The 14,050-nt window shown below is 36.5% G+C and overlaps 1 protein-coding gene across 5 annotated transcripts in view; it reads left to right on the forward strand.

Annotated features, from left to right (window-relative positions):
* The first annotated feature begins 2,637 nt into the window (after positions 1–2,637).
* Positions 2,638–14,050, forward strand: part of LOC141400734 (acyl-CoA-binding protein-like) — a 64,078-nt gene continuing 52,665 nt past the window's right edge. For 3 of the 5 annotated variants that reach the window (XR_012412185.1, XR_012412186.1, XR_012412187.1), the window contains exons 1-2: positions 2,672–3,410; positions 3,483–3,599. The gene's annotated coding sequence lies outside the window, so the exon portion shown is untranslated. Of the gene's footprint in view, positions 3,411–3,482; positions 3,600–14,050 lie in introns of all 5 variants that reach the window. The other 2 variants (XR_012412188.1, XM_073980181.1) reach the window with 2 other exon arrangements.

Raw genomic sequence — 14,050 nt, forward strand, 5'->3', positions numbered from 1 at the left:
ACATATGCAAGTGACAGTTCGAAAAATACCAATACACTCATACATATTCACTGCCACACCAACAATCAACCTCACTGCCGACAAAATTTCCTTTTCAGTAATCAATGTAAGTGCAATGTAAGTAAATTCAATTTTTTCTGAACGTTTACACATACAAGTGTCAGTTCGAAAAAATCAAGTTTCGACTATAATATGTATACCCAACTGCCTGCAAGTTACTTGCATGTGTGATCATTGGGTAAGAAGTTTCGTGACTGCAGGGAACCTTAACGACTAGTTCAATAAAAAAAATGTAGGTAAAACCTTTAAAATATCGAAAATCGGGAGGTACCGTTATGTGGGGCCTATACCAAAACATGGAACCATGCTGAAAATTTGTGAAGAAGTTTCGTGACTGCAGGGGACCTCAAATGTCTGCTTACGGGTATTTCAGTCAAAAAATTTAGCTAAAACCTTCAAAATATCGAATATTGGTAGGCTCGGTTATTTGGGGACTATACCAAAACATGGAACTTTGTTTATTATTTTTTGATTTAAAAGTTTAGTGGCTGCAGGGAACCTCAACTGTCAATTTACGGGTTCAGGCAAAAAACTTAGCTTAAATCCTAAAAAATACCGAAAATCGGTAGGTACCGTTACATGGGGGCTATATCCAAACATGGACATCTATGTCGATCATTTTTGGTTTAGATATGTGTTGACCACTAAAAACTTCAAATGTCAAATTACAGTTAGTTCGGTTAAAAATTGTTGGTAAAATCCTAAAAATACTGAAAATCGGTAGGTACCGTTATATGGGGGCTATATCCAAACATGAACCTATGTCGATAATTTTTGGTGCAGATATGTGTTGACCACTAGAAATTTCAAATGTCAAATTACAGCTAGTTCGGTTAAAAATTGTTGGTAAAATCCTCAAAATACTGAAAATCGGTAGGCGTTGTAATAGGGGGCTATATCCAAACATGGACCTATGCCCATACATTTTTAATGTAAGTTTTGTGGTCACTAGGAACCCTTAATGTCAAATTATAGCTAATTCAATCTAAAAATGTGACTAAAAACGTCAAAATACCTGATATCTGGGGTACCGTTATATGGGCGCTATACCAAAACGTGGACCGATATAGCCCATCATCGAACTTGACCTGCCTGCAAACATTTTTGTGGATGCTAGAGTGATTACCACAGACGGACGGACGGACATGCATAGATCGAATCAGAATTTTACCCTGATCAAGAATATATATACTTTATAGGGTCGCAAATGAATATTTCAAAAAAAAAAACAAATTTAATAAACCCTCCATACTATGGTGGAGGGTATAAAAAGGTTAAACTGTTCCGTAGATATCTCTCCGCCTTGGGGAAATCCCTGTTCCACTCTGCCGGTTTTAAATTTTCTATTTCTAAATTCCACAAACGACTAGCGTCCACAAATATAGTTATTGTCCAACGTTTCTCAGCTTGGCATGGTTGACGGTTTCGAATGTCTTCGATAGTTAAAAAAGCCAGCATGACTCATGGGTCGCTCTGCTTGTTCTGGTTCAGTCCTCGCCTGGTATACGGGAATATGGCGTGTAATGCTGTTGTGGTTATGTATTTTCAGATGTTGTAGGCACTTTTTGCGCTTATGCTCGCCTACTAACCATATGTCTTCAAGAGTAAATTCCCTAACTCTTGGGTCTTCAGTGTTGGTACGACGAAGCAGATCACTCTCATTTGCTAGTCTCGTCGCCGCTGGTCTTCATTTTGTGTATTCGAACAGCAGGTATATAGCGACAGGCTGCATAGAATCTGAGAGAATAGGCTCTCTGCGGTGAGTGGCAAATTCTCTGATCAGTTTTTCCATGGTTCAGAAAAATTTGATAAAGTTGGATGGCCTGTTAACGGAGGCGATGATAGGAAGCTCGTATGAGCTAAGCGACATAACTCCTATCGCAGTATTTTGAGAAGCGGCTAGGACCAAAGCAGCATAGGAAGTGCAATAATCCTCTACATACATCATATTTTCATTTTTTTATTTTGCTCTCTGCTGGATTTGATAATCCAATCTTCTTGTTTGTAGCCGAACACACTATACACTCGGACACGCGTACGAACATGAAGGTATGTTTAAACACTAACATGTGCACCACCATATGTTCTTTATTTTGTCAACAGAAAGCTCGCGTGCCGACGGTGAACTTTGAACACACAACCCTAGGATTTGCAGTCGGACACACACGCTCTTTGCCATCGTACTCATTACTTAATAAGTAGTGAAATAAGTCGTTTTAACATGATACATTACTTTGTAATGGGTTACATAATGACTAATGGATCCGAATTTTAGCTGGGACTTCATTCATTTGACTGATATTCTGAAATTGGCAACTATTTAATGAAAATTCACTATTGGGACGTTCCAGTTCACAAACAAGATTTTACGTAGGATGGTGTACAATATATATGACTATTATACATATGTTATACAACAGTGTAAATGTGTACATGTACATGTGCATGTCAACCATACAACAGTTTGTACATATAAATTTTGCAACGTGTTGTGGTCACGTACCTAATTGCGTGTACATATTCGTTGTTTTGTTGCTTATGAAAGCTATATTAGATGTTCTTTACAGAGTTACTCTCGTTTTCACTCCAGCTATTATACTCAATGCGTTCGTTGTGTACGAGCTATTCCGGCAGAACGGCTGTTGTCACATCCACTTGCCGGGTCAAAAGTGAAAAACACCAACAAGCAGCAACGAAAACATTTTGTAAATTGTTTAGAAAATTGAAACAATGTTAACGTGTTTCGTTTTGTTGTTTCTTGCTGGCTGGCTGACCACAAAACACGCCATCATTATAAGGGTCAAATGTTTCCTGACACATTATTTACGTTACGTTGTTATCAGTGTCACGTTCTTGTTACTGTTGATTACTTGGCATTCTTAAGAGGAATCATAAATTTACATTAGTTCCATGTAACGTCATGCTATGGTGTTTAAGAAGTGCTTTTAATGATTAATTGTGCAAATATTTATTGTTGTTCGCACTTTGCGGCGGAGATTTGTAAAATATCCGGTGGAGCATAAACCTTTACGTAAATTTTATCGTCTTTAACGCTTTGTATAAAACAATTTTAACTACTATGATAACTTTAATTGGATTCCTGTGAACAATGTGTGAGAGTGCACCAAGTGAACTTAATTAAATGGATGTTGCCCGAGTTGTTTAAGTCTAAGATATTTAGGCCCATTATGATATTTGGTATCAAGTTAAGAATTAAGAATGAGGTACAAACTATTAATTTTAAGTTTGTCAATAATCGACAAAAAAATTGTTTTTGAGTTTACGAACCACCAAGAAACTTCAAACCCTGATTGCAATTTTACATTTAGTGTTATAATCATTTTCATTTGGTAAGTCAAAATTTAACAGTCAAATGCATTTTGAATAAAATCGATTTTGTTGTACTTATTTTGCTTTTTCAGGACAGCAGAGCTGTAAAATAAATACCCTGCAAACATTTTCTATCGCCTGCTTGACGGAAAGGTGACTTAAAAGCGATTGTGGTGTCTGCTGTGACAGTCGCATTTTTACCCAAAAAGGTAAAAATGACTAAAGAAACTATGCGGCCCTAACTAGCTTGTCGCTTCCGTCACAAGTGGAAGTTATAAAAGTGATAAAATGGGCATTGACCAAAAAGAAATGCTATTTCTTTTTTTTTTTTTTTTTGTTTTATTATAATTGAAAATTTTCATATATTCACTTTTTACTTATATTTTATGATTACTACTTACGTACTTAGCTGAATTACACAGGAATTGTCGTCAACATTAATTTTACCCAGGGCCAAAAATACCTCGACTCCGACTCCAGACGAGTTTTTTCACGACTCCGGCTCCGACTCCGGGTCGACTCCTAGAGTGAATTCCTATACCACTAAAAATTAATGTGCTCAATGTGCTCAAATTTTTAACTTTTTCCTATATTTTGGCCTATATAGGCTTTCCTTACGTATTCATTGGAAAGGGCATTCGCCCGAATACATTCGAACATATCAATGTTGTTTCTGCCGAATCTTACATTGAAAAATAGAAAGTATTTGTCGGTTTTCCTTTTTTTGCACGAGTATATTCTAGACGGAATTCTTCCGCGTGAGAAAATCTTTAAGCTTTCAAAATATGTGAAAATTAAGGGGCAATACAAATCATAAGGTCTACATGCAATAAAAATTATAAGCAATTAATGACCAAGTTTCAAACTGGATGTAAGCCAACATTTTAGTGTGCTTAACCTTAAAAGGTGACCCCCAGCTCAATAAAAGCCATTTTTCATAATTTTTATTTCCAGAAAACTACGTAACTTTTTGGCAGATCGTTTTCTTCATCTGAAAGAGAAAAATATTACGAAGTTTTGAGGCCGCCTACGGAACCCTGTTTTTATTAACGCATTTTACTGTGCCAACTCTAGCTCGAAAATTAATTAACCAATTGCCATATATTTTTGTCGCCGATTTCGAGAAAAACTCAGTTTATATGCTGCATACAAAATAAAATAAATTGTTCCCATCCAACGCTCATCCTAAGGCAATATTGTTTCGATCGACTTAAAAATTTGACCACATATTCTATGCTATTTATACTTTCTACTTTTTATATATAAGTATGGATCACCCCTTAAAGTGGATAATTTTATTGAAATATTTGAAATATATTGTGTAGACCATTCAGCACGTAGGCAGATTGATGTTTTCTGGAACTGATGAACCGGTTATTTGAATGTCTACTTCTAAAGCCCTCATTGAGTATATAATGAATCCTAGAAGAAAGTCTCGCCGTTTGTCAGACTTCTGAGTTATGGCGGGTTGAATCTGTCGTTAACCAACAACGAATTTCCGAAATACATAAACATACGGTTTTTTGAGAATGTAAAGAGTAAATCTGATAAAGGACAATGAAAACGTGACAATATCGATTTCTTGGATATGGGAAACCTACATATAATTTTCGGTGGAACACTTTTGTAGAAAATTTCATTTTATTTTACTTTTTGAGTTCAAGAACAAAAAGGACATGGAAGGAACTGAGCTAGTAGGACAGCATATTCGACTGAAAGGTTCCGCATTCTATTTAACTGAAAAAATGTTATCTAAAAATGATGAAACAATATCTCCAAACAGAGATATAAAGCTATTTTCTCAATGATTGATCATTATGTCATAACTCAGAGATTTGTGCAATGGGATCCTTTGGGGTTCTCAATTGGGGCTTTCATTCCGAAAAGGAATTTTTCGTCCCCCAGATCTTTTGTGTCACAGGGTATTTAGTAAGATTTCCCATAGAGACCACAATGTATTTAATAGAAGACAAGGATGACTTCTCATAAAAAAGATGAGAATACCAATAGACCTTTGTGAGAAGACCAGTAAGACTTCTGACGAAACAGGTTAAAGTTCCAATCTTAATTCGATTGTCATAGAACTTTACCTTTGTTTGCAACTTCATTTATTACCCTCTATTACAGAGAGTAATGTTTTTTAAAACGAACTGACAGTGTTGCAAAATTTTACTGATCGTTACCAATATCATGATTTCATCCCGGCGAAGGGAATTATCAATTGGCTTCTCAGTTTTTGAATCTTCAACAATAAACAAAACAAACAAAAAACAGCGGAGGCACGCGCAAAGGAAAATTGGTTAAAAACAAAATTCCAATAACAACGTGACAGGCAACTGTGGTGATGTTCTTTTCAACTCACAGAATTCGATGAATTCTTAGTTGATACGTGCTGACATGTTGCAGAATATTTTGATTTTGGTGTTTCTTTGGAAAAGCCGAAAAGTGAGTGTGATTCATATGGGAATACTAGACACTTAAAGAGTTCGGGTTTTCCCTAAAAAGGCATCATTTCAAAAACTGAGAAGCCAATTGATAATTCCCTTCGCCGGGATGAAATCATAATATTGGTAGCGATCAGTAAAATTTTGCAACACTGTCAGTTCGTTTTGAAAAACATTACTCTCTGTAATAGAGGGTAATAAATGAAGTTGAGCCAATGGGGGAATACTCCACTCAAGCAATCAAATAAATAATGATTTTTAAAAAAATGTTCATGTTCCAAATTTAATGTTACATTTCTATAACGTGGAAAAAATTTCGCCCGGAGTCGGAGTCGAGTTATTTTTTTCGACTCAGACTCCGACTCCACCAAAATTACTCGACTCCGAAACCCTGATTTTACCAACATTAATTTTAATGGTGTTGCCTGGCCCGGTATTAGAACCCGGGTATGCAGAATGCCAACCGAGCATGCTATCCATTGCACCACCGTTCCATATAATATTCAAATAGACTAATTGCCTTTATATGTTCAACGTTGTATAAAATAAATACATAATTGTAAACAGTCGCTTTTTGATCTAAAGTAAGGTGCGCAAGGCATTCTACACGCGGATTAAAAGAAGTAAGAATGAGATAATGAGCATGGTTCAATGAAATTGTTTTTGTAAGATGACAACAGTCGCTTTTTAACGCTTTTTCAGGCACCTTTAAGAGACAGATTTGCTGAGAGAAGATGTACTTAACTTCCAAATGTTTGGAGGGTAGACACCTATAACAGTACACCATCCATAGGTGTCGTTGTGTCGTCCTTCTCGTTCCATACAAATTCTTGTTGCAATGTTGGCCGTGAGATGAAAGGGACACCAAGATAAGTTCTGGACTTAATCTGTTCAGGATATTATTTTGGCAATCCGGATGCTGTGAATCATGTTATACTTACTAACTTAGTTGGTCCGCTACAGAACAATTATTGTCTTATAAGCCGAACTAAGAAAAGGTTTCCATTCCTCCCTATTAGTTGGTTTACTTTTCCAATTTGGAACATCGTTGTTGTTGTTGTAACAGTGGGTCTATCTCCTGTTCTAGTAATGTGACTGTTTCGGTGGGATGTAACCACAGATCGACTGGACTTAGTTGAGAAGATTTGGCAGAACAGTTGAAAAAGTGCAGTGAGTCATGTGGGCCTGTACCGCATGCTAGACAGATGTTTTGCACGGTGTCATCGAGTCCTATCCACCATATGGTAATTAGGATGGCTATCACGGTAACACCCGAGCATGTACTACAACGAAAGCACATATTTGTGTTTCTGTACCGGAAAAATAATTGTCTCCTCATGTAGATGGTCCGCTAAATATTTTTCCATTGCATCGCACTTATATTCACGGACCATACTATCGCGTTATATGTGGTCAGCAAGGTTTCTTTATCTTCACCCCAAGTGCTGTCGGCTAGGGACTTGAGGGCCTTGTTCTTACATCTCAGCTTTTCGCAGATAACTGTGGCATGCGCAAACGACATGAACATGCTAGATTTTTGCGGTTGGAATGCTGCTACCATTGACCATGACTTTAAACTGTTCTCATCTCTGCCGTCCATGTGGTGAACAGAGTGGCCGTAGATTTAGTGACGGGCATTTGCATATTCATCGCGTGTTAAGATCAGACAAAAAAGAGTTCAGCCCTTCACAAATGAAATCAGGGAAGGTACCTGACTCTATGATCGTACAATCGTCCGCCTACGTTACGATCTCAATGCCGTATGGAGGGGGCGAAATAGACAAGAGATAGACGTTAATCACCCCGGAGATATCGCCCATTTTGGGGAACTCCCCGTTTTGCTTATGAGGCTTGGACTTCTTGTTCCTGAATTCCACGTACGACTGGCGTCGAAACATATAACCGATTATCCAAGGTTTGAAACTCGGCTGGCGGGTTGTCTACTCGAAGTCCTCAAACATCGTGGAGTGCTTTTTATTAGTCGAGCGCAGTCTTCACTTTTCTATCACACTGCTTACTCTGGTTGTGTTCTAGATTAATATGGTGCAGATTGCGTGCAGCGCTGTTGTCGTGTTGTGCTACTTACGAAACCCATGCTGATGATCGGCAACTGGATGGCTATTTCAGTGGCAGCTCCCTGATTCCGTTGTCACTGGGGTTGGTACTACGAAGCTTATCACGCCCATTGCTAAACCTGTGGCCTCTGCTGGGAAGTTTGGTCTTACTTCGGGTAGTTTACCAACAGGTATATGGCGAGCGGCTGCAGCAGTGGTGATGTCTCGGAAAGTCCTTACTGCTAGCCGAACATCAGAAAAAGTTGGACAGATCTCTAAAGCAGTGATTAGTGAACTCTTTGCAACTCGGTCAATTAGCTTTCCCAAAATTTATGAAAGTTCAGAGGTGATGAAATCGGGCGTTCTGCTAATGGAGTCGCTTATGCGGAAATGGTCTGATCCAAGAGAAACGACAAGTTGCCAGGTGACGTCATTTGTCAGACCATGTGACACGATGGTGTTGTCTGGCGAACTGTGACAAACAAACTGAGCACACATAAATTGGTTCTGGGGTTTTCTCCGTCGCGGCACGGACTAAAAGAATGCGGAGCAGGCATTCTGAGAGGTGCTGCTCTCAATAGAGAAAAACTATACAAATACAAACATGTGAACACTGAGGTGGTAACCGCTGGGCAGAACACGGGTGTTATGTGGTTTCGGGTTAATCCGGTACGAAACAACCCGCTGCCGTGGGATTGACCTGCACAGTGCGTTTTGCTTTGCTTATATCTTTTCAATGTTATGACCTCGTGGCTAAATTTAGATTTTGCAAACAAATTGGAGCTGTATATATTGTAAATATTTTTCTAATCACACTTTAGGTTGATTATGGTTGGCCGACCTGTAGAACATAGCCTTTGATTACATTTTTCAAATTATTTTTTTATAATTTACTAGCGGACCCGGCGAACTTCGTCTCGCTATTAAGGAATAAAATTTCATACAAAAACTCAATTTTCGATTTTTCCAATTTTCCGACTTTTCCAGAGAGATTTTCCAAAATTTTCTTCCGTAAAGACCTTCTCCTCGAAAATACGAATAACTGACAAACAATTTTACAGAAATCGGCCTAGCCGTTCTCATTTTATGAATTACTATACATTTTTTACACCATTTTTATATATATAGGTAATACTAATAAACCCCCCCCCCCCCCCCAAACTTTGCTTTATAGCTCCTCATTTACGAATTAACTGTAGCTGTAGATTCTGACTTCATTCCTACCTACCCCCTTGGTACTTTTGTGGTAATAATGTGATGAAAAACACCAATCTGTTCTCCACTCCTCATTTTACACTTTTTAGAAGATGTGAATGCATCAAAAATACATGTTAGAATTTTTTTTTTCTTTTATATGTTCCATTTTAATAAAACAAACTGTTATGTAAATAACTGACAAAAACAAATGCTGCAACAATAATAATAAAAGAAACACTCGAACATAAAAAATAAACAACTTAAAGCTAGTGTTGGGAAAAATTTACTATGCAGCAGCACTCCAAAAACTACTACTTCCTCCAAGAGAGAAGGGAATGCATAACATCTGGAATAATTGTGTAAATGTAGCATCATTGCTGTTGAAAGTACGCCATAAGAAAAAACTCACATTCAAATGAAATGAAGCCAACACGAAAAAAACGTCATTATTATTCCATGCACTGAGTGTGGCATTTTGGAGAACAGAATTGGAGCAACAAAACCTTGTAACACTTTACGGAGACAGTAACCCAGAAAATAAGACCCTCTTTATGGAAACAAATGTTTTTGGTTTTTTTACGCGCATCTGTTTCAGATGTGCCACAACATGCATAGAAATTCTGACTTTCCTCCCTACACAGAAACCCCATTGATGTCCAGAATTTAGGGCATACATTCATTCATTTGTTATTTGTATTCAAATCGTTAATTTAACATGTTTTTAACCAGAAAAAATATGAAATTATGAAAATGAATATAAAAAATATGTAAGGCATGTGACACAATTGAATAAACATGTTATTAAAAAAAATAATAATTAAATAAAACCAAGATAAAAGAACGAAAAAGTTAATTAATCATGTACTACACGGGGTGGTGGACATCTCATGAATACATATAAAATCTAAAAATTACTTAAAGTCCGTTGTATGTTTCATGGAAGCTATACCGAAATATGGACAGATTGCACACATTAGCGTGAAATAGTACTGACCCTTCAACTTCATACTTTATAGAACGGACGAACTTTTTATACCCTCCACTACGAGTTGCATAGATGTAAAATGGAAAATCAGTGGTTACCTTTCTATAGCACCTTTATCGAAGCGTGTTCCTGCACCGACAATTCTTTGCAGGTATGCTATAAATCCCCAAGGAAAACCATATATGGTAAAAACCAAAAGTGTTTTACAATCGATGCATCCGAGTTAACATATTCTATAAAGAATGATTGAAATTCTTTGAAATTAAGTGCTTTAGGAGGGATCCCATAATGTCGATCATTAAAATTAATTTATTTTTTGAAATTTTGCCTGTAAGGGCGAAGGTCATTTTTTATGATTTTTTATTAATTTTCTCGTTTAGAGTTAAGCTTGATGATCGGAAATTATTTGCAAGTGAAAAAGGAAAGCCAAGGACTCGAACCCACATAGTCACCAAATTACGTTACCTGGTTTCATTGGTGGTAAAGCAAATCTTCTTACGTATCGACTATGTAATGGCTTCTCTGTCCTAGAACTTATCGTTTTTCAAATGCAAATGTGTTTTGTACATTTACGCGGATACTTGGCCACAGAAATGTATTTTCTTCACGGCAAACGCTTTTTTTGCGCTGCCTTTGAAGTTATGAGTTTTGGCTTTGAACGCTAACACGCCGTGACAACATTTGCATTTGAAAAACGAAAAGTTCTAGGACAGAGAAGCCATTACATAGTCGATACGTCCGATGATTTGCTTTACCACCAATGAAACCAGGTAACGTAATTTGGTGACTATGTGGGTTCGAGTCCTTGGCTTTCCTTTTTCACTTGCAAATAATTTCCGATCATCAAGCTTAACTCTAAACGAGAAAATTAATAAAAAAATCATTAAAAATGATCTTCGGCCTTACAGGCAAAATTTCAAAAGATAAAAAACAGGCTGATCCCTGCTGGGATTTGAACCCACGTCCTTGAAAACATATCAAAAAAATGTTGTCACGGCGTGTTAGCGTTCAAAGCTAAAACTAATAACTTCAAAGGCAGCGCAAAAAAATCGTTTGGTGTGAAGAAAATACATTTCTGTGGCCAAGTATCCGCGTAAATGTACAAAACACATTTGCATTTGAAAAACGATAAGTTCTAGGACAGAGAAGCCATTACATAGTCGATACGTCCGAAGATTTGCTTTACCACCAATGAAACCAGGTAACGTAATTTGGTGACTATGTGGGTCCGAGTCCTTGGCTTCCTTTTTCACTTGCAAATAATTTCCGATCATCAAGCTTAACCCTAAACGAGAAAATAATAAAAAAAATGCAAGTCATCGCAAAATATCCCAGAATAAATAGAAAGAATTTATTATTTGTGTAAAACAAAAATATTACAATCTTTATTACATTAACACAAATTATGAAATTTCTTCATTAAATTCAATCGCAACTGAGTCAGTTTTATTCTCGTGAGTTACAGTAAAAATGTTCCCAACTTTTGGTTGTATTTTTATACCCTATACCACAATGTGGAAAAGGGTATTATAAGTTTGTTTTGGTAAAAATTCATGTAACACCGCGAAATATTCGTCGGAGACCCCCAATGTGGTATACCAATCTTCATATCTCGACGAGATAAAGCGATTTTGAGATGTGTGCCCGTCCGTCAGTCCGTCCGGCTGTCCATTATAAATTGTAAACACGCTCCAGGCCGCAATTATGGACCGATCGTCACGAAATTTTGTATGGAGGTCGGATTCAGATCAGAATAGATCCCTATTCTTACTGGTGATGATCGTGAAATATTTAGCGGGTGAAATGGACCAAAAACATAATATTTATCCAATTTTCTAGCGGTTCTGTAGGTCTCAATAATAGTCCGATCAACGCGTAATTTTAAATAAGGTAAGAGTATATCACAAAGGAGAAGCTTGCAATTTGAGATGGCGATCGGATAATATTTAGAGGGTTAAATGGACCAAAACTTTTGTGTGAAAATTGTGAACATTTTTTTATATACAGCTTATATCTTAATTCCTGGAAGTGACATTCCGGACAAATGAGATATACTTGAAAGTGGAACGCTTGACCTTTCAATTGATGCCAATTATGTTGGTGTGCATGATCAGATAACAGAGTGACAGCCTAATATATTCCGTTATGTGTTTGTAGTGTAATAATAAACTCGCTAGAAGTCGCAATTATACATCAATAGTCACGAAATTTTGCACCGGGTAAGAGTATAGGTCGAAAAAGATGCCTACAATTTTGAATGATGATCTGATATTTTTTAGCGGATGAAATGGACCATACTTTTGTATGAAAAATATAAAAATTTTATTTTTGGTCGATATTTTAATTCCTTGAGGACATAGGTATACATATATTTCGCAAAGTAGCCTACATATGGAAAAAAACTACTGACCTTTCCTCTGATGTAAATTGCAATGAAGTGTTTGCTAGAAAACGGGACTACTACCTAATATATTATGGGTTCTGTGTAGAGAATCACATTTTTATCCCATGCTACTTATTTACTCTCTAAAAGTTTATGTAACACCACGAAATATTCGTCCTAGACCCCATATTTGGTATGCCGAAATTCATATCTCGACGAGATAAAGCGATTTAGCGATGTGTGTCCGTCCATTAAAAATTGTAAACGAGCTTAATGCCGCAATTATGGACCTATACTAACGAATTTTTTAAGGAGGTTGGGTTCGGGCCAGAATAGAAATGATTAGTTTTTGGTGATGATCGTGAAATGTACAGGGAATGAAATGGACCAAAAACAAAATGTCAACCAATTTTGTAGCGGCTCTGTAGGTCAAAATAATAACCCTCAACATTTTAAACAAAGTTTGAGTATATGATGAAGAAGAAGCGTACAAACCAACGTGAAGATCAGATAATACTTAGCGGGTTAAATGGACTAAAATTTTTGTGTGAAATTGTTAAAAAATTCAATAACGTAGCGGTTAAACAACGGAAGTAGTAGTACTACATAAGTGGGTTTCATTACATTTTAGTTTGCGTGAACTAAATTTTCCTTTCCTGCTACAAAAATGTCTTTGTCATGCTTGATAACTTTTTGGTTTTGGTCATAAGTATTATACATTACATCTCTGATATTCGATAATTAAATTTTCACAATCATTGAAGAGCGATTGTCCAGGGATAGTGGTATAGGGACATATAACAATTCGGTCTAGTGTTGAATCAACATACTTTGTACACATCGTTTACACTGTTCTACTATTAACAACAAAATGTTACAACAGTGAATATCATTAAAGTAGGTTTGTTCTGTAGTGGTGCGTCAATAACTAGCCGCCGCACAGTGCGAAATATGGGAACTTTAGTGGAACTTTGCTCAAAAATTAAAGTACACAAAACTAATGAGATTCTTGTTGAATTATATTGCTAAGTATCCCACTACTAATGCCTCATATTCAGTTTTGCGATTTACTCCGCGAAACAACTAGTAATGCACTTAAAAGATGCACTTTTGTTTTACAATATTTATTTTCTTAAAAAATTGCTTCTAGCTGTGCTTAAGTAATATAGTGATACAAACAAATGGTAAGTTAGTTGACTATAGTTTTTGTTGCTGTTATAATTCTCGAAAATTTTTTGATTATTTGGCGTTTATAGATTTGTAATATCTAATTTAGTCTGTTGCTATTCGTTTCCCAAAAATGTGATTTTTTAAAAGTCTACTAAATTATTTTTTATAATTTTCGGAGGTTTTTAATGTATTGTGGTGAATTGCAGAATAAATCGCACATTTTTTGAGATGTAGGGTATTTTTCTATAGACAAACCAAAAATTAGCTGCAGGTTCGCGCAGGTTTGCGAGATATGCGACTTTTTCATAAAGTCATTGGAATATTCATATATCTATATTTTTGAAAATTTTATAGAATAACCGGCATTAGTCGTCAATGTTGGTTTCGTTTATCCCAAAATGGGTTCACCAGTACTAAGAAGTGTTGC

This window comes from Musca autumnalis, unplaced genomic scaffold, assembly GCF_047663935.1.
Source record: "Musca autumnalis isolate F117 unplaced genomic scaffold, ASM4766393v1 scaffold_4, whole genome shotgun sequence".
NCBI classification, from domain to species: domain Eukaryota; kingdom Metazoa; phylum Arthropoda; class Insecta; order Diptera; family Muscidae; genus Musca; species Musca autumnalis.